The sequence below is a fragment of the Chroicocephalus ridibundus genome, chromosome 5 (assembly GCF_963924245.1).
Source record: "Chroicocephalus ridibundus chromosome 5, bChrRid1.1, whole genome shotgun sequence".
Lineage (NCBI taxonomy): Eukaryota > Metazoa > Chordata > Aves > Charadriiformes > Laridae > Chroicocephalus > Chroicocephalus ridibundus.
The window spans coordinates 21,553,375-21,577,067 of record NC_086288.1 but is presented as its reverse complement, the minus strand read 5'-3'; the positions used below and the strand labels follow the sequence as shown (position 1 = coordinate 21,577,067).

Genomic DNA, 23,693 nt, shown 5'->3' with positions numbered 1-23,693 from the left:
AAAGGCATTAATTGTATTCGGGGCTCATCTACCTTGGCTACTTTTTTTTGGGTGGCAGGAGATATCCCCACTGGGTTGTGATGCTGGTTACCTTCATGCCAGCAGTGTAAAGAATGCCATGTCAACTTTATCTTCTTTAACAGCCTCTTTCTGTAATAAGGAGAATGTATCTTTCCCTGACTTCAGTAAGCATCTTCTGAACAGATGACAAATTTGCCTGTAGCATATTTCTGTACTCTAGTCAACTTCTGCAGTAATTTTTAATGGAATAATTAATTAATGAGGGGAATGTTTCTTTTATAGCTTCTTTTTTTTTTTTTGCTAATTAAGTTAACATGAATATTACAAAAGCAGAAGTTTAACCTCTAGATGAAGAATTAGTCAGTATTACTGCTTATGTATAAAGTAGCTGTGGGCAGGTCAGCTGTACGTTAGTTGGGATTTTATCTTCAGGCTTCCAAAAGAAAGCTTATGTTGCTGTGGGCAAACTTGGAGAGAGATATCTGATGGCACGTGAAATCCACAGAATCATAGAACAACCCAGGTTGGAAGGGACCTTGAAAAATCATCTGGTCTGAACTTTCATGGGAAAGGGAGCCTAGATGAGATTACATAGAACCTTGTCCAGTTGCATCCTGGAAACCTCCAGTGATGGGGACTCTACCACATCGCTGGGGAGGTTGTTCCAGTGATTGATGAGGTCCTCACTGAGCCTTCTCTTCTCCAGGGAGAAAAGATCTAAGTTCTTCTGAGTAAGATCAATATCCTAATCACTATTACTGTTTTCTAGGAGACCTCTATATCAGTATATAACATTGCAGCATGAAAAAAATCCGTTTTTAAAGATGCTACTTCATGTGCTAGGTGCTCTTCATAAGTGTCTAAGTCTCTTCTTGATCCCATTGACAGAATTGAAGGTGTTTGACTATGCCCTCATCCCACAATCTGAGAACATCTCCTTGATGATACTCCCATTGTCACAGTTTGCTTTTCACTTTGTCATGGAAGCTGCTGTCATTGTGATAGAGCATCAAAAGATGGCTCCGTTTTGTTTAAAAAGCATTGAGAACATATTTCCCATGTTTCATTGAACACAGCACAGCCCACCTTTTTAGCTCTTCTACTTGTTATTTCAGTACCATTGCCTGCTGTGAGGAAAAAAAGATAGACATCTATCGTAAATGAAATTGTGAATTCATATGTAAATGCAACAGAGGATGAAAATACTCATCAGCTGCTTTGTTTGGTTGCAGTCTATATTTTTAGTTAATATTCAAGAAGTAAAGACATTTGTTCATTCTCTCTGTACCTGCCAAGCTGGAAAGCTGCCTGGCAGAAAAGGACCTGAAAGTGTTGGTCAACAGGCAGCTGAATATTAGCTGCCCGTTTGCCTAGGTGGACAAGAAGACCAATAGCATCTTGGCTTGTATCAGAAATCATGTGGCCAGCAGGGCTAGGGAAGTGATTGTTCCCCTGTACTCAGCAGTGACGAGTCCACATGCAGAATACCTAAGCCCTCACTTGTACTCCACAGGAGGCTTCCCTTTGCGCAGTCCACCCTTTCCTTTATCCCCAGCAGTAACCTTTTTGTACTATATGGAATCAATATATTCATATTTAGTGCTTAGAATAAAATACTCAAGAGCAATGTCTTTTAAGGCCACACAAAAATGCATGTCCATTTGGTCTCATCTAATTATATGCTTTAACAAGAAATTATTTTGATAGGCAGAACAGAATCAGTTTGCATTTCCCAGAAGCTCTTCAGTCTTGAAAGCTTCTCAATTCTTTTTTCTCTCTTTTCCCGTACAAGTTAGTAGGATTGCTTCACTACAGGGCAGGCTAGGATGATGAAGAGTGTGAAGAGCTGTCTCTGAAAAATAGCCATGAGCAGGTTGATACATAAGAGACCAAGGGAACCTTGTGGTTTGTGTCTATTACAGAATGCCCGATCAAGGGGAGCCTATTGATGAAGCCTTCTTACTCCAGCTACAGGTGGTATTGCACTTGCAGGCTCTTGTCCTGCTGGGGAACTTCAACCACCCTGACATCTGCTGGAAAAGTAGTACGGTGAGCTGCAGACAATCCAGGAGACTCTTGGAGTGCATTGAGGATAACGTCTTAAGCCAGCTAACAGCCCACCAGAAGACATGTGATAGTGGACTTGATGGTCACCAATGCAAGTGAGCTAATTGGTGACATCAAGACTGGAGGCAGCCTGGGCTGTAGTGATCATGCACTTGCAGAGTTTGAAGTCCTGAGGGATATGGGTCAGGGAAGAGTAAAGTCAGGACCCTGAATTTTAGTAAAGCAAGCTTCTAGCTCTTCAAGGAGTTAGTCAATATAACCCCCTGCAAAACTGCCCTCAGGGACAAGGGAGGAGAGCGGAGCTGGCAGATCTTTAAGGACGCTTTCCTTAGAATGCAAGAGCTCTCAGTCCCCAGGTATAAGAAATCAGGAAAGGAGGACAAGAGACCGGCATGGCTGAGTCGAGACCTGCTGGTCAAACTAAAAAGCAAGAAAAGATGCACAGGCAGTGGAAGCAGGGACAGGTGTCCTGGGAAGAGTATAGGGATGCTGCCATGTTGTTTAGGGATAGGGTCAGGAAGGCCCCAGGTGAACTGTTCACTGGATGAGGGATTGGTTGGATGGTCACATCCAGAAGGTGTAGTCATCAACAGCTCAATGTGCAGATGGAGATCGGTGACAAGTGGTGGCCCTTATGGGTCCGTACTAGGACCAGTACTGGGACCATTATCTTCATCAATGACGTAGACAGTGGGATTGAGTGCACCTTCAGCAGATTTGCAGATGATACCAAGCTGAGTGGTATGGTTGACACACTTGAGGGATGGGATGGCATCCAGAGGGACCTGGATGGGCTCGAAAACCTGTGTGAACCTCATGAGGTTCAACAAAGCCAAGTGCAGGATCCTGCACCTGGGTTGGGACAACCCCAGTATCAATACAAGCTGAGGGGTGAAGGGATTGAGAGTAGTCCTGCAGAGAAGGATTTGGGGGTACTGGTGGAAGAAAAGCTGTACATGAGCTGACAATGTACACTCGTTGCCCAGAAAGCCAACTGTATCCTGGGCTGCATCAAAAGAAGCAAGGCCAGCAGGGCAAGGGAGGCGATTCTGTCCCTCTACTCTGCTTTGGTGAGACCCCATCTGGAGTACTGCATCCAGCTCTGGAGTCCTCAGCACAGGAAAGGCATGGACCTGTTCGAGTGTGTCCAGAGGAGGGCCACAGAAACGATCAGAGGGCTGGAGCACCTCTCCCATGAAGATAGGCTGACAGAGTTGTGGTTTTTCAACCTGGAGAAAACTCTTGAGAGACCTTATTGTGGCCTTTCAGTACTTCAAGGAGGCCTACAGGAGAGATGGGGACAAAATTTTCAGCAGGGCCTGTTGTGATAGGACTAGGGGTAAGGGTTTTAAGCTAAAAGAGGATAGATTTAGACTAGGTATAAGAAAGAAATTTTTTACCATGAGGATGGTGAAACACTGGAACAGGTTGCCCACAGAGGTTGTATGTGCCCCATCTCTGGAAACATTTGAGGTCAGGTTGGTTGGGGCTTTAAGCAACCTGATCTAGTTGAAGATATCCGGGCTCATTGCAGGAGGGTTTGGACTAGATGACCTTTAAAGGTCCCTTCCAACCCCAACTATTCTATGATTCTATGATGACTTTCCTCAACGTGAGCAATTTTACAGTTGTTGGAAAAGTCTTCCACCCTCTGCCTTTGGCTGCTAGGCTTTCTCTGCTATCCAAACAATCCTGTTGGGTTAAATATTATACTGTTTATGTTGGTAGCAGATCCCTACACTGCACTGATACTAAGTGCTAAGAGCTCAGCTTGTGGTTTTTTCCCTCCAAAAAAATCCCAAAACTGATTTTAGAAACTGATTTCTAACTTACAAAGGAAATGATGTAATTTGCACCGGTTCAAATATATCATCCATCTGTCACACTGTTTAAGCTGAAGTGTCTTGTATCAGAATACAGCCTGTCTTGTTCTTGAAAGACATATTGTGACAGTACATAGACAGTGAGATTTGGGTCGCTGTGCAATCCGTGATGTATCCTGGGATAGGAAATTTGATTATACTCTATATTCCATAGTAAAATATTACACAATTTAATAATAGCTTTCATGTGAAGATCATTTTTAGTGTAATGTACATATTTGGTTGGAGAGTGGAAAAATTTGTGGAAGGCATCTATTCAACAAATAGCTGTACACAGAGCTGGATAGTAAAGCAAGCATTCTAGCTCGGGACATGTAAAAATAAAAAGCATTCTTTTCACTTACCCCTAATCATACATCATGATTTTCTTCAAATTATTTGTACTATTCAGGAAGGTTCACCCACAAATAAACTAGGTATTTATAAAGCAATAGATTAATAGAAAATTTTCCTGTTGTCTGAAGAGAGAAATCTAAACCCCACTTAAAACACATCTGGATAGTCTCAATGTTACTGAGAAGAGATAGAAATGACTGGTGAAGAAAGGGCTACAAGTTTTTAGGATTTCTGTAAGAGGGTTTCTTCCCCCTGCTCCATTACAGAGATGTAGTAGGTAATAGCCTCTGCTATGTCTCATGTCTGTACAATCAGTGGATTTCTGTTAATCAAAATAGTGTTGTCTGTGCACTTCTGTTTGCTCCTGTTAAGATTCTTTGCTGTTTAAGATCAAAATAGCACAATTAACATGTATTTTATCACTTCAAAGTGCTGCATAGGGGAACTGAGAGAAAGGAGAGGAAAATAATAAAAGGAAATTGTCTGGGGTTTTGTTTGTTTGTTTGTTTTGCTTGTATTGGTTACTCTCCCACTGGATTTTATTTCAAGAGAAAGGCTGTTCAAATATAGCTCCTTTCCACTTACAGTTTATCTGTCATCTGCTTAGAGTTTGTACATTGCCATTGACTGTGTTTTGGTCAGGCTGATGGACAACAGTGTGCTTAGTGCTTACAACAGTGGGATTGTAAGAAAGAAATTCTGTTGACTTTCTAACATTGCCTCCTCTTACTGATGTTTCATGAATGTGTGAAATAATTATTTGTCTCTTTGCTTTTGAAAAAGATGGACCCAGTCTCTTTTCAAAAATCACAACCCCAAACTAATTGTCTAAAAATTTAAAAGAAATTGCATTCTAATAATGCCCTGAGAGCTCAATATCTAATCATTGGAACAGTGGGGAAGGTGAAGGATCCATTAATGAAAGCTTCTGTTTTGCATTACTTTGATCAAAACAAACCATTTAAACTGACAGCTGATGCTGTCACACATCTTTCTTTGTATCAGTAGCTATAAGCTTCTAGCAGATGTCATGCCTCCCTGAGCAGCCTTGGGTACAAAGGACATGAACACACAGTACTGGGCTGTCTCCCAACCTTTTTCTATATCATACAAGCAGTAAATTGGGTAGCAGGCTGGTTGTTGACTAAAACTTGTTCAGTAATGGTAATTTTTATTTTAGCTTCTTTTTTTTTCCCCCCACACGTCTGTTCAATTTTTCCTTTGTATTCCTCTCCGCTATTAAAAGAAAAAAAACCTACTATGATTGAGCGCTGATGCTTTGACTAGACAGTATTTCTGTGTATCCTCTTTAGTCTCATATCTGCACAGGTGAATACTACTGCTACAGAGTCTGCTACAATTTGCTGATAGCAGTGAGAAGGAGCTGCATACACTTATGGAGTTTGCAGGCATTATAGAATCCATCAGCTGCTGGATGCTACTAGCAGGGACTTCATTTAGCACTTGTTGGTGTCTGGGTAATGGAAGTCTTTACTATGGCAGATGTGCTCCTGGATGCTCTGAACCCATCTCTAGCTTGTTCTCTTGCAACCTCTCTGAGGCTGGCCAGCAGATAAAATGCAATTTCTTAGGGATTTCCTCTGTCTAATGAATGCTGAAGTAAATTCTACAAACTCCGTCTGATTTGACTTATAACAGAGAATCATTTTGTGATTTTTTGAATGGAAGTTCCTGTGCACAGATTTTGTCTAGGAGTCCAGACTAAAAAAGTTTTGTTTTTTCTGTACCAAGCACTCTTTGGTTACATGTGAGTGCTTCTTTTGGCCGTATTGGATTTCTAACAATTTCCAAACTCTGTATGGCAAGTGCAAGAAGTTTAGGGGTCACTTTTCTCCAAAGGAGTTGCAATCTGGATTACAGTCTCCACAATCTCAGATAAAGCCATTAAATAGGGATATGCATGCATAGAAGAAGCAGTTGTCTCTCTGCATATTCAGAGCAAGTGCTTACTATTCTGGAATCATAAAAGAAGCAGGGTTGTTTTTCCGATATCTTTCCTTTCAATGTTTTATTTTGAGAGTGAGTAATTCTACAGATAAACTTTTGAAAGACACCAGTATCTTAGCTGGGGTACTTGTGCAGCTTAAAGCAGGGGGTCATAATTCTGAAGTTATAATGAGCACAGACATGCATTAGCTAGAAGCAAATGTTTCAACCATTTTGCAAGTGGGAAGCCGAGGCATGCAAAAAAACAGTATACTATAGTAGTGTATAGAATACTACACTACAGTGCTACACTACTATGCTGCACTGTAATGCCAGAACTGTGCACTGTAGTTCATAGTTTAAAATGAAATTATTCCAGTTTCTGTTTTTTCCAAATTTAGGAACTCCGTCAAAATATGAAGCAAAGTTTGTCTTACAATATTTGCTCTCATTAAAAACAAGTTGTGTGGTTTTCAGTGCTGATATCCTCTAGGTCTGCTGTGATTTGATTCCTTCAGTACAAGTGCCATTAATGTACTAAGGACAGAACTCAGAATTATGACTTGATAATTGCTATGCTTTTTCTTCTCTATTCTACTTTATTGTTGTTTTTATGTCTTGGAATATTTAGAAGGCACAGAAAAGAGAAGCCATGGCATTAATTGCAATTTTAATTTAAATACATAACTCTTTTGGTCGTGAGTTCATGGTTATATTACCAAAAAAATAAGAGAATATTTCAATCTGAACCTATTTCAATCTGAGATGTAGGGATGAACAGTTTATGATCCTCCTTTGGTAGTCCTTTCTCTTCTTTTTTTTGAAGGAGTCCCCAATTTTCTACTGGGCTTAAAAAATGCTCAATACTTCATAAGCTCTGTACAGACTTGCATTTGAAGGGAAAGTTAACTACCTGAAACAAAATGACAAATGTATTGGTCACACTTTTGCATTCTGTATACAAGCAGGGAGAAAGGGAGATTATTTTCTAGGTTTACAATTAAAATTAATGAGGTACTATAAACTAAAATGCCTGCTTCAGGATGAGAAGGAGAAGTAGTAGGTTATAATCTATTTTTATGTGTCTATGTAGATTATAATGATTCCATTAGATTACTTTTATATTCATGTTATTAATGGTTTCTCTGCTTTCTGCGGCATTTTAAGCTCACTGAGTAGATTCAGTACCTTGAAACAGCAAATACTAACTCCTAAGGAAGGAAGAATCAACATTTTTCCTTCCATTTAATTGAAAATAAACCAAAACCTTACAGATCATAACTCTGATGGTACCCTTGTAAAATCCTGAAGCAGATTTGTCTTCATTTAGGGCTTGTTTGTCAGGGAAGCTACCATGCAAGGACTGCAGTGAATTTGCGGCATGTTTGCTGCTTCCAAATAACTTCCTCTGGACACAGCCTTGGGCCACAGTAAGTCTGAAGTTGCCCACTATTTCCAAGACAAGTTTGATTGCATACACACGGTGAAGGCAAGGCAGGTACTGTGCTAGCAATCCTCAATCTATTTCACTGTGAGATGACCGATCATTCGCTGTGAATACCTTTTAGTAAAGTTTCTATAAATTATCATGTGGTTTCATCCATGGGTGATACTGGGTGCTTTACCCAGGTTTTCAAAGAAAAAAATGACAATAATTGAAATAATCTTTAAAAGGTCCCAAAATAATATATGGGCCTTGGCCTTCCCATAAATATGCAATTTAGAGTATGTCTTCAAATTTTCTTAGACAATATTACCGAATCACAGAATAGTGGAGCTTGGAAGAGACCTCTGGAGATCATCTCCAGTCCAACCACCCTCTCACACACACTCAACATGTATCAGACAGGTATCAGAAAATAATAACATCTCATTCATAGCTCATCAATGTAGAGGATTTAATACCTTTTGCTTCAGTGGGATTAGACTTGCTTTTCTGCAACAGAAGATCATCTATTAAGTAAAATGAAAAAAGAACCTCTTCAGATGTAAAATAGTTTTAAATCAATGAAAACAAGGCAGTACAGTGTCATACATGGCAAAGAAAAGGAAGCTTTTTTGTTTGGAGCATCTGAAGTTTTAACCACTCTCAGCATAGGATTACAGAAGGCTAACTGCCACTCCTATGTAATCACTGTACTAAATTATGTCTAAAAGATAGATGGATCCTGCTAAGACTTTTTAAAACCCGTAGTGTTAGACAGTTTAAGTATTAATATAGGTGAATTAAAAACAATAATAATTTTGTTCTAATTGGTCTTATTTCATATTTAGTCCTACCATCTGCCTCCAGCTCCTGATCATATGAGTAGAATGATATTGAAAACACAGTAGCATAATCTTAAATAATCTTTTTTTCCGTCTTCTGCATCTCTCTCTCTTTCAGTACATAACACGTTTTTTACTAGCAGACACTGGAATTGTTTTTACTTTCATAAAGGAAAAGCTAAAGCTCTGACAAGATTTATAAATATCTGGGGTGACTGACTCATAGCAAAGTGATCAATCATAACACAGCTCATACAATAGTTGCTTCTGTAAATTGTTGTTTTCTTTTTCACAGTGAAGGAAGAAAACTAGATTAGCATTCCAATGAGTTCTGTCTAACTTTGTGACTGCTGTGATAATTTTTGCCCGTTTACCATTGTATGTCTTTTACCATCATAAGTTGCTGCCTTCAAACTCTTTTGTAAGTTCTTTGACCAGGTTCACTTCAATTTGTTTTCTCTTTGTATCTGCCAAAAGTTTTTATGTTTTTTTTTTTTTTTATTCTTTGCTGTGATGGTACACAGTATGTTTATAGCAATGAGGACGAACATTGTTACATCAGGCACATTGGACTGGATTTTGATCATACTTACAGAGAAGTGAAAAATGGAGTTAGGCCTATCAGTGGGAGATCAACATCTCACCTTTGAGTGTAAGTCATCAGCAGAATATAAAAAATACTGATATTTAACATTGACAAAACCGACTTTAAGTATAGGATTATGATTCTACTTGGTAGATAGCAAAGCTGAAGTTCTTAGCTCAAAGTAAAACTTTGCAAGGCACAAGAGAATTACACTCAGTTCCCTGCAGTGATACATCAACTCAAAAAACATCGCTTCCAAACTATTAGAGAATACACTTTCCAAATCACATATAAATGCCAAAGCAAGTACAGAAAGTCTTGATCTTATGATTTTATTAACAGTAATAATTTAATTCCCTATTATGCCATGCTAGAATACTGGTCCCCTGAACGGATGTCAGAAATGTGTAAAACAGGGCTGTGTGCCAGCTGTTGCCACAGAAAATTATGTTTTCTTTTATTTTCACAAACCACCAATCCTGCTCGTTATTATAAGGATTCACTTGAGATAGGCCCAAAATGTGCTTCCCTTTCACTGCACTATTTGCTGCAAATGCTGCCTTTAATGTTCAAGCTTAGAAATGAATGTGAGGTGAGACATTTAAAAAATATCTCTGAGTGAGATTTTTAGCGGTACTTAAGAATTTGAAGATCCCTTTAGGAACTCTGAAGGATTTTCGAAAACACGCAGACTCCCAACTCCTACAAGTCTGGTCCTTAAGGGACTTTGGGGCTCACATTCCTATGGCCTCTATGAACCTGACACTCTTAGGTAATTGAGAGATTTGAAAATCTTTCTCCTAGCTTTGCAATTCATTCACTAAGGATTTTCTCATAGAAATGAAGTCTTTAGAGCATGGACAGCTTCTATATGTGAATGCTATAGTTAGAGCACAGGGAGCGCAGTTACGCAGTTACTTTAACTAGGCATATATACCCCCATACCACTGAAAGCAGTGGCTCCATCTGCCTCTTGTCCTGGGCTGCTCATTCCCACCAGCTCCCTATGCCAATACCAGTTAGTTTCCAGCTGGATCACTTCCCATTAGTCTTGGTGTAAGGCCAAGGGGCAAGGCTTAGCAGCTGTGGTAGAGAGTGGAAGGTACCTATGCTCTTTTCAGTAGCAGGGTGGACTTCTGCCAGGTTAAAGCAAACATTTAACCACAGGCTAAAAAAATACAATGCTCTGATAAAGATAAAGCTTCCAGTGCTGTTCATACTTAACACAGGCAACTTTCTGAGTCTTGCATCAGTTTTACATTATTATTGCTTTTACAAAAATTACCTCTACTCTCTAACCTGTGAGCACTGGGAAGTGAAAAGGGTTAGTAAGATGGAAAGTAATCATTTCAGTCTGGGAATTAATTTTGAAACTGTAAATTAAGCTTCAGTTTAATATTCCCAGTCATCTGACCTGCAAACTAACTGGAAGAGTCAAGATATACAGCAAGAGAGACTTTTAAAGGAAATGTCAGCTGTTTCTTGACATATGGTGCAAGAAACTTACAGTACAAGAATGTCAGCAGCACTCGAAAGGTTAATGGAAGTGGGATTTGCAGAAACATGACTGATTCTTCTAGAACAGGTGAGAAAAAAAGACAATTTGGACAAAGACCTTTAAAGCTCTTTTGCATTTGCATCTTTCCATCTGAAGGGAAGAAAAACACTAGTATCTCTTTTAACTTAAATCACTCTAATTTCTTGGAAGGATCCATAACTTGTCAAAGAAAACACCTTCAGACTAAGAATGAGCCGTCAGAATACGTGAAATACATTTTCATAAGCTTCGTGCTGAGTATCTATCATGGCGTAGGAGATTGCTTTATAGTATCAGCAGAGTTGAGGTTAAATGTTTTGGTTTCACTGTGCATTGCCCCTTCTCACACACACATGCACATGCCTGCATATGCGCACATTTCTGACTCAGCTTTATCACATCTAGTTGAACTGTAGGTCCTTTTTTTTCCTGTTTACATTTAATAGAATGAATTAAAATACCTTTACACAAGGAAAGCAACTCACAAAAGAGAACTATTTTGTTATTCAGGCCAAGTGTGATTTAAATCCCTCGCTTAGATTAAAATAAAAATAAGTAATGGTCCTGTTGTATTTTAAGTAGAAGAAACATTCTGCTTGCATTATATGAATTCACACTAAACTAACAATTAAATTAAAACATAATAATAGAATTGTAATTTTGCTGGCTGACAGCAAGACAAAGAAATCTGGAAAATAACCTTTTTTTCTAAGCAAGCCTTGTAGCAGTAGTAAACATTAGTCTTCTTACTCATTTTAATTCCTAAATTTTAATCTAGACCCTGTTGTCCCAGCATCACTGAGCAGGTTGCAGATGTCACTGCTGAGTAGTGTTGGGCAAAACTCTTGCACACATGAAACTCTCTTTGGTTTGGTGGGGCAGAACCAAGCACATTTAAAGATGGCCTCTTGACCAAAGTTGCAAATTAAGATATGTAATGGACACTACCCAGTTTAGAAGATGACTTTCTTAATATTCACAGTGTCTCAGCTTAGTAGGATGTAGCCCTGCGGGCTTAACTTGGCTTGTGATTTGGGCTGTAACTGCTTCAGTATGGCCTGGCTGTAAAAGATAACGAACGTTAAGCTACAGGTAATAGAAATAAGCTTTTCCTATAGACAAGATATCCCATAACTATTTCCTTTTGTATGTTCATGTCTCCCTCTACTACATACGAAATTAGGAGATGGCAGGCAATTTGCTCTGTATCCTGAATTTATTTGGCAGAGTCTACCTCTCCTTCTGTGTTCTTTCCTTGTAGCCCTTTTCTTATGGCCTGATGCAGGTAACTTTCACTCATTTCAAGAGAGAAGCGAGGCCAGGGATTAGAACTGGTTCGTTCTTGCACAGATATTTCGCTTGTGTGATACTGGGAGATAATTAACCAGAGTCTTTTCCTTCTGTGGTTGTCAAGACAACTTGTCATGGGAAGGGCCCAAGCTGGAAATGCCTCTAGACTCATACTGTTACCCACAGTATGTATTAATGTAAGAAATGTATTAATGAAAATGAAAGGTTTGTCAGAGGATCTGTGAACTTTGGGAAGCCAACTGGAGAGTGAGCAGCATTTATCAAAATAATGGTTACAGATAATCTGGTAGACTAAGGTACTAAAACCTAAATTAATTCTGAACCCAATGCATTTATCAGCAGTGAGAATAATTCATCACTAGAATGGTGTGCCTGGGATTATGCTTTGAGTTTCTAGCAGTGCTTTGAGTTTCAGCAAAACTGGTCTGGAGGTCCTGGGTCACAGCATGGGACAGAATACACTATCCTATTTGTTCCTTCTTCTAGCCCTTGAAATGCATGAATGCAACTCTCTTCCCTTGGTAGGCAGTGACTTTCTATTGAAGAATACAACATCTCTTATCTCTGGGGTGACCTACAGGGTGTCATTTTGGGAACGTTAAATGAACGATTCTCTCCTCTAAGCGAAAGCATTCCTGTGGCTTTTTTCCCATTTATGTTCTGGTTTATGTAACGTAAAGTAAAATGGATAAAACGAAATTAATTTAACCATCACTTAGTAGACGATGGCAATTCTAAAACAGTTCCTTTGTCTTTCATATATATAACATTATTCACTTACAAGCTTTGTCAATACCTTAACACTGCAAGTTAAAAGCAGCTTAGTGTTTGTTATTAGATTTTTTTTTTCAAATCTGTAAATCCTAAAACTAACATGAAGCTGTGTTATTCTCAACATTAATTTGTCTGCCAAAGGAAGACAGCATCACATAACCTAATTTGATGCCCAGCTAAATAATGCAATTTGAGAGAATGCACCATTCAGGGGATTGATTGACTGATCTTGGTTGATGTAATTGTTGGGCAGGCAGCCTGAATTTTGATAGAATTTTTGATGAGGTAAAGGACTGACTTAAAAAAGGGTAAGTCAGGAAAGTCATGCATGGCTTTGCATGAAAGTCATATCTCTAGCTTATCCAGTGATCTCTCAACCCTAACCATGGACGGGAGAGTTCATATGGTTTCATGTGTCTTTCTGATTGTTTTCTGACTGTGGTTTTTAACACATTTTCTGCATGCCTCGTCTGTTTGATGTAGAGCTGGTGTAGCTTGCACGTTATGCTTAAAAATAAACTGTATTATTTAATAAATTGGATTTTTGTTTTTTTTATTTGATTTTAAGTTTTTGTTATGAGAAACTTAACAATTCTTTGAAATATGGTATCCACATGTCTACTTGCCAGCTGCTACTGATTGTCTGTCTTCGTAAGTGTGAATATGTACGTATGCAACGTATGTTTTTCTTCATTTTATCACTGGTGCAAGAAGATCAATTTATCTATCCATTTAAAATCAAAGTATACTTTCCTGTGTATTCTATATACCCAAGTCTTCATTAGCAACAGAGTAAATGGGCCCCACTAATAGGATATTTTCTCCCAATGTCAGTAGCCAAATTTTTTTGTACTAATTGCAATGGTTCAAAAAGCTAAAAAAATCCTTACAGCATAAAATTTAGGAAGGTTTTCAGTCTCAAAATGAGCCTAACTCTTGTACCTGTGGGCCAAGGAAACACAATGAAACATTAGGAAATATAGTTTCAGATTGCCAGCATAAGGTATACTGAATATTGCATCTGTAAAGTTCTTACATGTTTTCATTTTTAAACTTCAATTTAAATGCAAATTCTACCAATTAAATAGTATCTGCATGTACTTTATTACACTATAATTATTGCTTTCCGTCTTGCCAGACCTGGCATATAATAAGGCCAGGGGTCATTTTGCTAGTCCCCTGAAAGTGCAATTGAAATCAATCTTCTGTGCAATTGCACTCATCATCTGCTGTATTTATGAGTGACAAACATGTTTGAGGAAAGATCTGAGGACAAAGTTAAGCAAATGCTCTAAGAAATACTGTGGCATTGTAGTTAAAAGAACACTTCCACTGAAAAGACAAGACCCCCTCCAGAAGTCATCTCGTCTAAACGTAATCCTATAAAAATTAGCCCGTTAATCTAGGGTAGTTATTGAGACTTTCTGCACTGTCCACAGAGGAAACTTTGTACTGTATTGGGTCACCTTTCTACTACTAAGTGTCCAAGACGGGGCGGGGGAAAGTGTTACTCTCTTCCTAATGACTGTAGCAGGAAGGGGGTAACTAGCATAAATTAGAAGTTCTAACACTGAGATATTAGGTGAGATGAATCCCACCTTTATTGTCCATTGTTCCTTCTTGCTGTCTCCCAGGTTCAGACCCTGTTTTTTATGGCCAAGATGCAAGCGTAAAGCCACCTTTAGTCTCTCTCAAGGACTGCAAGGAGATCTCAGATCTATCATTCCGTGTTTTGTTAGAAGCCATGGAAGGATACTTTTGTAAAGGAATGTTTGTGAGAAAACCCTTGCATAGATCTTCTCCTGTTGTCTGGGAGGTGATTCATTGCCCAGTCCCTTGTCTGTGTCTGTCCTTTACTCAGGCAGCTGTGAAGCATGGCTATTATGGTCTCTTTTTTGACTCTGTGCCATTCCAAAGAAAACAACAGCTATCATAGCCCACTCTCCAGGCTGCTCTCACCCACAGTGCTTGTAACCCACACAGGAGAGGAAGGAGTATCTTTATTCCTTTGTAGGACCTTGCATTGACGCCTGAGACTTTCTAAATATTTATCCATGTATGAGACAGCCTGTTCCTTCTAGGAACTAGCTGCTCACAGTGCTCTTTTTGTCTTCTCTTCACCATCAACAGGAATATAATATTTCCTGGGATAATCAGATTTAATTTTTATCATTTGTGTTTTTCTGTAGTTAACCTCGTAGCCCTTGGGTTCAGATAAAGTTTTACCACTGCAACTTAAAAGGTTGTCCTGGGTCACTTGGCTGATCTGGGTTACTAGCCACATACGTGTTCCTAGCCCATAGCAAATAGGAGATGCTGCACTGAAGGCTAAACCTAATGCCCTTGCTTTTTCTGGGACCAAGTATGTACACATATTCAATTACCACTAGGCTTTGTGGGGCTTTCTATAACATGAACTGCTTTGGGATCCTTCATTTCACAAGACTCTTTTTCACATTACACTGCACATATGCATCTCTGATTTTTGGCTACATATGTGTGTATGTGTAAATATATGGATACAGAAATGCTATTTAGGTTTATGGTTGTGTGCACTTATGTATATCCAAAAAGACAGGACTCTTAAAAATATGATCTTTGTATTTGGAAAAGACAGTGAAGGGCAACATACATTTTTGACATATCAACCTTCAGCATATTAAAATAATGATTTGCAGACATGAGGCTTTCTTTGTCCTTTTGTTGCAATTGGTCTTGACTGCTTTGCAAATGTGGTGGCCATTGCAATGGTAGGTGACAATTCCTTAATGACTTATCTTGTTTGAGGAGTAAATCTGTTGACAATGTGCATTCCCAGTGATTACTGAGATGGTCACAAGGGCATTAGCAGACTCCGGACTGGATGTTACAGTTGTCCCAATGGTACATGGTGGTAGCAATTTATACATTCCACTACAGAGCATATTCTTTAAATATAGATGATCTCATTAAGTACTTTTGAAACAACTGAGGCTTCTTCCCCTGTATTACAGTGTCAAGTCCACAAGAGAGCAGAGAAATAGTAGGGGGTGAGGGGTGGGGTGTCCTTTGTTTTTATCAGAGAAAGGAAAAAGGAATTAGGATGTTAGGGGGATGGAGACATGATAATGGCAGCTTGAGTAGAAAAAAACTTGTGCAAAGATTAAGGAAATAAACAGCCTGTCTCCATGCCCAAAGACATTGGAAAAGTAATGAAATTAAATTCCAATAATGTTTATTATGAGGAGACGTCTTACCTAAGAAGGGCTAAGCGCTCAAATAGTCTGCAGGAGAAGCAAGGAATCTCTGTCAGTGAAGGTCTGATGGAGGTCAAATCAGGTCAAGCAAACACCTGCAAGAAATGTATAGATATAGCTGATCTTTTCCTCGGACACAGTGATGGGCTATCTGACTTCTTGAGGTCCCTTCCAACTCTACTGATAGATAGTTGTGCAAAGACTGACAGGTCACAGGTACACCACATTTCAAAACTGTTTCGAGTATCTTTGAAAAGCTTGCCCAGTTTTTTCCATAATTCATTCATGCATGATTGAAATGTCAAACGATATAGAATTTTACCGGTTGGGTGTGGAAACGTAGTTTTCTCATCCAGCTTGCTGAATATCTTGTGTCTGGGTAGTGTGCTTCATTCTCTTACCAGCATGGAAGGTGACTTGCAATAGAGCTTGCTTGGGAAGCAAAGCCCAGAGTCAAGCATTCACCACAGGTTGCATTTTATTCTATGTAGGGGAACTTCATTCTTTTTAAAGAAGACCTTTCTTTTCACCAGAAGCCTTGCACGTACAGTGATACTGTAAGGCTCAGCTGTACACTTCCCATGTCCACTTCCTTGTATAAGCTCTCAGATATGTGACTCTTGCTGTGCCTTCTGTAACACTGAAGTGACATTAGAAACAGGAGTTGAAGCAAAGGCTAAAAGAGGTAATGGCTTCTCCCTTTGAACAGCACAGTGAGGTCTGCAGCAACCTCTTTCTCTGTTGTTTTTGGTGTGGTTTTTTTCCCCACAGGTCTGCAGCAAGTCTATAACGAGATTTTTACGGAGTATGGGTATCAAAAATACCGTGTCTGTGGAGACATTCCGGGTGATAGGCAGTAGTAGATAACATAGTTTATATCCCAATCTTTATTAAAGAATTTATGGTGTATGAACTGTTCATTGACTAAGTGATGGGATTGCTATGATTAAAAGGAAGAGCTGGTTGGAGAAAGCAAAAAGATGATACTGTTAAGATATATTTCTCTGCCAAGTCCTTGAGATCTACTGGTCCTGGAAATGAATAGATGAAGTACCTCCAATTTTAATAAGCTAGCAGCTGCTTGTCTTACAAGGCCTGAAGGCAGCAAGAGATGGGAGAGAATAAGGAGATGGCTTGAAGGAAACAATTCAGAAGTGCTAATTGTTGTCTGAGCTTATCCTGTAAGGAAGTTCCAGAGGCTAGAACTAACATATTAATTGAAAAGGCATTAGAACAACAACAACAAAAAAAGATTAGCAAAACCACAGCTACAGAATGATGACAAAAGAAGACAAAAACTCTAGCAAATTACTAGAAAAGCCTGCACTACCGCTGGCTGGGTTGCATTTAGCTCTGATGCATTCTTGTGACTGAAGTGTTCTGGTACAGAGTGAGCACATCGAGTGGAGGTGACAGTGAACTGTATCCAGCACATAGATTGTCTTGGGCATGTTGAACAAACTGTTTGAACAAGGCAAATGAGTCTGTCATCACTGTGTTCTGTGCAGTGATCTCTGCCATGAGTTTAGGATTAAAATACAAGAATGTGCCTCATCAGTAAGTCTTGTGGGAGGAAGGAGTCCCACAAAGTAAGATGTTATTAAATGGCCCTAATACCCCCATAAGGAGAAATTCCTCACTCTCTCATGTGCAATATCCAGAAAGGATGAATCTCATCTTTTGATTTCCAGCATCTTTCAGTCTGGGGCTGAGTTAAGTCTGAGTCTTTTGATGGGTAAACGATCATATCGAAAAAACCCGCTGTCTTCAACAGAGTGTCAAATCTGATGTATAGCTGTCCTGTCAAACTGGTAATTGACATAAAGCATCACCACATTTTTTACTGGTGTTTGTTGTACTGTTTTGTGGAGATGCAACATAGCCATTCTAACAAGAGTGAGTAGGCATAGAAATGGTTTTGTAGGGTTGGTTAATAACGATTTTACCTGGAACTTAGGCTTTTGCTTTGATTTGAGCAATACTATGTTGCATTGTCTTCAGAACTGTTTCAGATTTGCAAAGTGAAGTCTCTAAGAAGTTCAAGGTTTAAGATTTTCAATTAGGAACTTTGCAATTTTCAGTTTGAAATGAATCCTAGTTTTTTAAAAAGATACACTCCGCCTTCATTTCCACTAGAAATAAGTGATAAGTTTGTTCTTTGAAATTAATTTTATTCTAATTTTATCCTTTGGTACTTAATTTTAATTAAATTTTCATAGCAGTTCTACTGCTTTAGAGTCAATGTCAGAGTCTGAATGCCTTGGAATAAAGTATTTTCATCCCCAAAGTCCTTATTTCTTATCAAATTTACTTTTCTGTTGCTATTTTGTTGTCTTTCTTATAATGTAAGTGTAATTTCAATAGTAAGACATATTGTTCTTTGTAGGATTTTCTGCATTTTATGTAATTAAATGCAAGCACTTTCATTCTAATAAGTGTAGCTTAAAGAGTTCACAATACTTTTAACAAAAAGTGGGATAAAACTACAGAATTTCTGATTAAGAAAAAAAAGAAGCCCTCACTAATAAAATGCCAAAAATAAGATACTTGATCAGAGTGAAATTCATACCTGCTCAGGTAACCCATAGCTGGCGTAACTATCCCACAGGTCATGAGTAAGTGCATCTTTGGCTGTAATGGTGCCACGTATGAGAATTGATACCATCTGTTGTCCTTTGTTACTTCTGCCTTGAACGTCCTTTCATCTTTTAAAAGTCAGTTTAACACAGTGGCTGGACAACATAGTGGTTAACTGACATGCTTTCAGCTTTCAACAAGTCTGGGAATTTCTTAGGCCTACCAGGAGGGACTTCATGGTCTTAGATACAGAGATCTGAAGGACTCTGTGAAACCAGAGAGTTTGTGCCACAGAGCAATCAGCATTGTGTTGTCAGTACAAAACCCAGGCTGGGTTTGTGTTCTTTTTTGGAAAGTTTCCTGGTCCAAAAGAAGGCATCTTGTGAGGTAAGCTACTGTTCTGAAAAGTACAGTCTACACTGTTAGGGGTTAGAGAATAAAGTATTGCAAACTCATTAACTCCTCATTGTTTCTGTAAAGCAAAATGGTTTTTTGAGTGCATCCTATGGAATGAATTCAGAAGAAACTAAAGTCAAAATGCAGCACTGCTTCTTTTAGTTACATCTGTTAATAAAAATACAGGAGTATTCAAATTTGCATTTTTATCTCACATGCTTGATCCATTGTGTATTTTTTTTTTTTTTCAAAAGAAATGTGGAACTTCAAAAAAATAGAGCCTTTCACCCTAAAAATACGCAGCGTCTGCAAATTGCAGTTGACCCTTATACTTTCTCTATCCTTGGTGCCCGATCTGATTATGCATAACAAGTGCCTATGATGCTCAGTACCTACTTCTGTCAGATATATTCCTGGGAAAAAAGTACTTCGGAGAAGTTGTATTTATATTTGCTTATTTATATATCTATTCAGAATCTAAAAACATTACAGGAGAAACCTTATTAATGGTGGAGCCAGGAGTAGTCTGCTGTGCTTCCTATACAGCTTTTAGTTTCATATACAAAACACTGAAGACTCTACAGTAGAAGTGCCTTAATCTCACCCTGACTCACCCAGTCAAATCTTTGTTTAATTTAAACCTCTTATATGTCAGTCATGTTTCTTAGAGCCATAGAACAGCACAGGTTGGAAGAGACCTTGAGAGACCATCTGGTCCAACCCTTTGTGAGAAAGGGAGTCTAGATGAGATTATCTCAGGAGGCCTGCAAAAGGAGGCCTACAGAGGGTGGAAGCAAGGACCGGTAGACTGGGTGGAACACAGAGAAACTGTCTGAGTGGCCAGGAACCAGATTAGGCAAGCTAAAGCTCAGATAGAATTAAATCTGGCTAGGGACATCAAGGATAACAAGAAAAACTTCTATAAGTACGTCAGGGATAAAGGCAAGACTAGGGAAGATGTGGGCTCTCTCCATAAGGAAACAGGAGACCTAGTCACCCAGGATATGGAGAAGGCTGTGGTACTGAGTGACTTTTTTGCCTTGGTCTTCACCGGCAAGGGCTCTAACCACACTGTCCAAGTTAAAAGGCAAAGTCAGGGGCTATGAGAATGAAGAACTGCTCACTACAGGAGAAGATCAGGTTTGAGACCACCTGAGGAACCTGAAGGTACATAAGTCCATGGGGACCTGATGAAATCCATCTGTGGGTCCTCAGGGAACTGGTGGATGAAGTTGCTAAGCCACTATCCACCATATTTGAAAAGTTGTGGCAGTCCGGTGAAGTTCCTGCTGACTGGCAAAGGGGAAACATAAATCCCATTTTCAAAAAGGGAAAATAGGAAGACCCAGGGAACTACAGACCGGTCAGTCTCACCTCTGTGCCTGACAAGATCGTGTAGCAAATCCTCCTGGAAACTCTGCTAAGGCACATGGAAAATAAGGAGGTGATTGGTGACAGCCAACATGGCTTCACTAAGGGAAAAGCATGCCTGACAAATTTGGTGGCCTTCTATGATATTGCCACAGCATTGGTAGATAAGGGGAGAGCAAATGATGTCATCTACCTGGACTTATGCAAAGCATTTGACACTGTCCCGCATGACATCCTGGTCTCTAAATTCAAAAGGCAGGGATTTGATGGATGGACCACTTGGTGGATAAGGAGCTGGCTGGATGGTCACACTCAAACGGTTGCGGCTCAATGTCCAAGTGGAGTCTAGTCATGAGTGGCGTTCCTCAGGGGTCAGTACTGGGACCAGTGCTGTTTAACATTTTTGTGGGCGACATGGTCAGTGGTATTGAATGCACCCCCAGCAACTTTGCTGATGACACCAAGCTGTGTTGCACAGTCAAACACGCTGGAGGGAAGGGATGCCATCCAGAGGGACCGGGACAGGCTTGAGAGGTGGCCCATGCCAACCTCATGAAGTTCAACCAGGCCAGGTGCAAGGTCCTGCACATGGGTCACGGCAATCCCAAGCACAAATACAGGTTGGGCGGAGAATGGATTGAGAGCAGCCCTGCCAAGAAGGACTTGGGGGTGTTGGTAGATGAGAAGATCAACATGACCCCTCAATGTGCATTCACAGCCCAGAAAGCCAACTGTATCCTGGACCGCATCAAAAGAAGCGTGGCCAGCAGGTCGAAAGAGGTGATTCTCCCCCTCTACTCCACTCTCGTGAGACCCCACCTGGAGTACTGTCTCCAGCTCCGGTGTCTCCAGGACAAGAAGGACATGGACCTGCTGGAATGGTCCAGAGGAGGGCCACAAAGATGATCAGAGAGCTGGAGCGTTTCTCCTATGCAGACGGGCTGAGAGAGTTGTGGTTGTTCAGCCTGGAAAAGAGAAGGCTCCAGGGGGACATTGTAATGGCCTTTCAGTACCTGAAGGGGGCCTACCGGGTAGATGGGGAGGGACGTTTTATCAGGAAGTGTAGTGATAGGATGATGGGCAATGGTTTTAAACTGAAAGAGAGTAAATTTAGATTACAAATTAGGAAGAAATTCTTTATTATGAGGGTAGTGGGACACTGGAACAGGTTGCCCAGAGTTGTGGATGCCCCTTCCCTGGAATTGTTCAAGGCCAGGCTGGATGGGGCTTTGAGCAGCCTGGTCTAGTGGGTGGTGTTGCTGCCCATGGCAGGGGGGTTGGAACGAGGTGCCCTTTAAGGTCCCTTCTAAGGTGAACCATTATATGATTCTGCGATTCTATGATTATCTATCACCCTGTACAATTACATCTTGAAAATCTCACAATTTGTCTTTTTTTCTTCTTTTTTTTTTCTTTTTTAAAAAAACAAACCAAACTTCTTCAATTTGACCATTGCTGCAAGCCCAAGTTGCAGAGGTTTTGGCTAAGTCTAATAGAAGGACTATCATGGCTGTGTGCTAAGTTTTCTGAAAGACAGAAAAGACAGAAGATATTATAGCCTTTTCATTGCTTGGCTAGAGCTGATCAGCTGAGAGGATATCCTGAAAGTTTAATCCCTGTAAACACTTTGTTTAACTGCACGCTGGAGAGCCTTAGTGTTAATACTCTGCAGAAAATCTAGTGGTAATCTATTTTACTAGTTTTACTGACTTTAAGGTTGCTGATCTCAATGACATTTAAGTATTTATCATGTAAACAAAAAGCCATGGAAAATTAAGTGGTTTTTGGTCAGAAACAGAAATAATGAAGGGTAATAAACCCTTAAATCAAGCAACAGTTTCTCAGAGCACAGCATGTAGTGAGTTTGTTACACTGGCTTCTGGAGGAATTAATTAGGTAATGTATTTAATGTGTCTAGAGTGCTTTGAAAAATATGAAGTGCTTTATAATTGCTAGGAATTTAATTTCTTAATTTGTTAATTGTGTATTTATTTAAGTGACGCAAATTCCAAAGCAGATATAAAAAACCTCAATAGCTTAGTTCTTCAAGAATTCAGATTTTGTTTCAGAACTGCTTTTATAATATCTGGTCTTTTTATTTGCAATACTTTCAATTTCAATAGTTTTGTGCAAACTGAAATACCTTATTTCTATCTTTAAAGTATTTCTGCTTGTGTTTTAATGAATGAGTAGAAGACTTTGATGCAGAAAAAAAGGAACACACTTAGGGGCATAGCCACATGGAGACTTGCATGCCAAAACAGCCGAGTTCTCTTAGTTTTTACTTTTGTGTATCACTCCATAAAGATCCATACAGGATGCACAAAAGTTATCTGAGGGACCACAAGAACCGAGGATCTCTTTTTTCTGGAAAGTAATTGCCCTGCCTACTAGTCTATAGACTCATTGATTAATTAATTCTCATTCACTCATTCTCTCATTTTCTTTCTTCTAGAAGCATTCACCGTGGGAATAAGGTATCCAGCGGAAAGGAAGACTTTAGATTTTTAAGTGAGTACAACAGTATAGGACATATGTGTTGTTCCATGTTGGTGACTGGTGCCCTCTCTGAGATCATAGTGATGTGGACGAGTTTTGGAAAATTGAACTCTCATGTAAATTTTTTTGCCTCTTGGGTGATTTCAATTAGCAGCACAGTTTAATTTTCAAGGGACTAAATGTAATTTGCGTACTCAAAATCCTTGTTGTTTTGAGCTGCTTCGTTACTTTCAGTGATTATGGTATCAGCTGTGTCTAGTAACCTGGGAAGGTGGGGGAGTTGCTGGGGGGAGTCATCTGCTTCGCTGAGGGGGGAACTTGTTCCTATTGCCCTCTACCCTCTAAGTTACCTTGTTCAGCCAGGGAGAGAGAGGACAGGGAATTCTCTGTACCATGTGCCCTGTCTGCCTGTTGGGCCTGGCTCAGGGAAGGTAGGTTGTGACTCCAGCAGTCTATTTCCCTCTCACACTCCCTGATGGTTCTTAATCTACTTACCTCCTCCCAGAGCTCCATCACTAGGCGGAGGACTTCCTCTACCTGGGCACACCTCCCACAGGTGTGCTCACTGCTGCCATCTGATACTGGCATAAGGGCAGGGCAGACCCTGCTCCCAAAAACCTGTGTGGCGGTATGCTCCCAGGAGAGATCCGTGTGGAAAGCTGCCTTAGTCCTGCTGGGTACAGAGCTTGGGAAAGCCAAGGCTTTCCACTGGGTGGATACCATGGCTCCCTGGTCAAGCTGGTATGGCTTCAGCACCCTTCCATACGCCCTTCTGCGTGAACTGTGGTGCAAACTGCTGCACTATTCTCTGGTTGACATGCCGTGTTCTGTTTGCTGCTCTGTTCGTAGTGCTTCTGCACTCCAACGCTCCATTGTTCCCCTTT

General features: G+C 39.9%; 1 long non-coding RNA gene across 1 annotated transcript in view; it reads left to right on the top strand.

The window, feature by feature from the left end:
- LOC134516755 (uncharacterized) overlaps positions 1-22,821 on the top strand; it is a 162,511-nt gene extending 139,690 nt beyond the window's left edge. The window contains exon 5 of the long non-coding RNA XR_010071425.1: positions 22,766-22,821. This is a non-coding gene — a long non-coding RNA (uncharacterized LOC134516755). The remainder of the gene's footprint in view (positions 1-22,765) is intronic.
- The last annotated feature ends 872 nt before the right edge of the window (positions 22,822-23,693 follow it).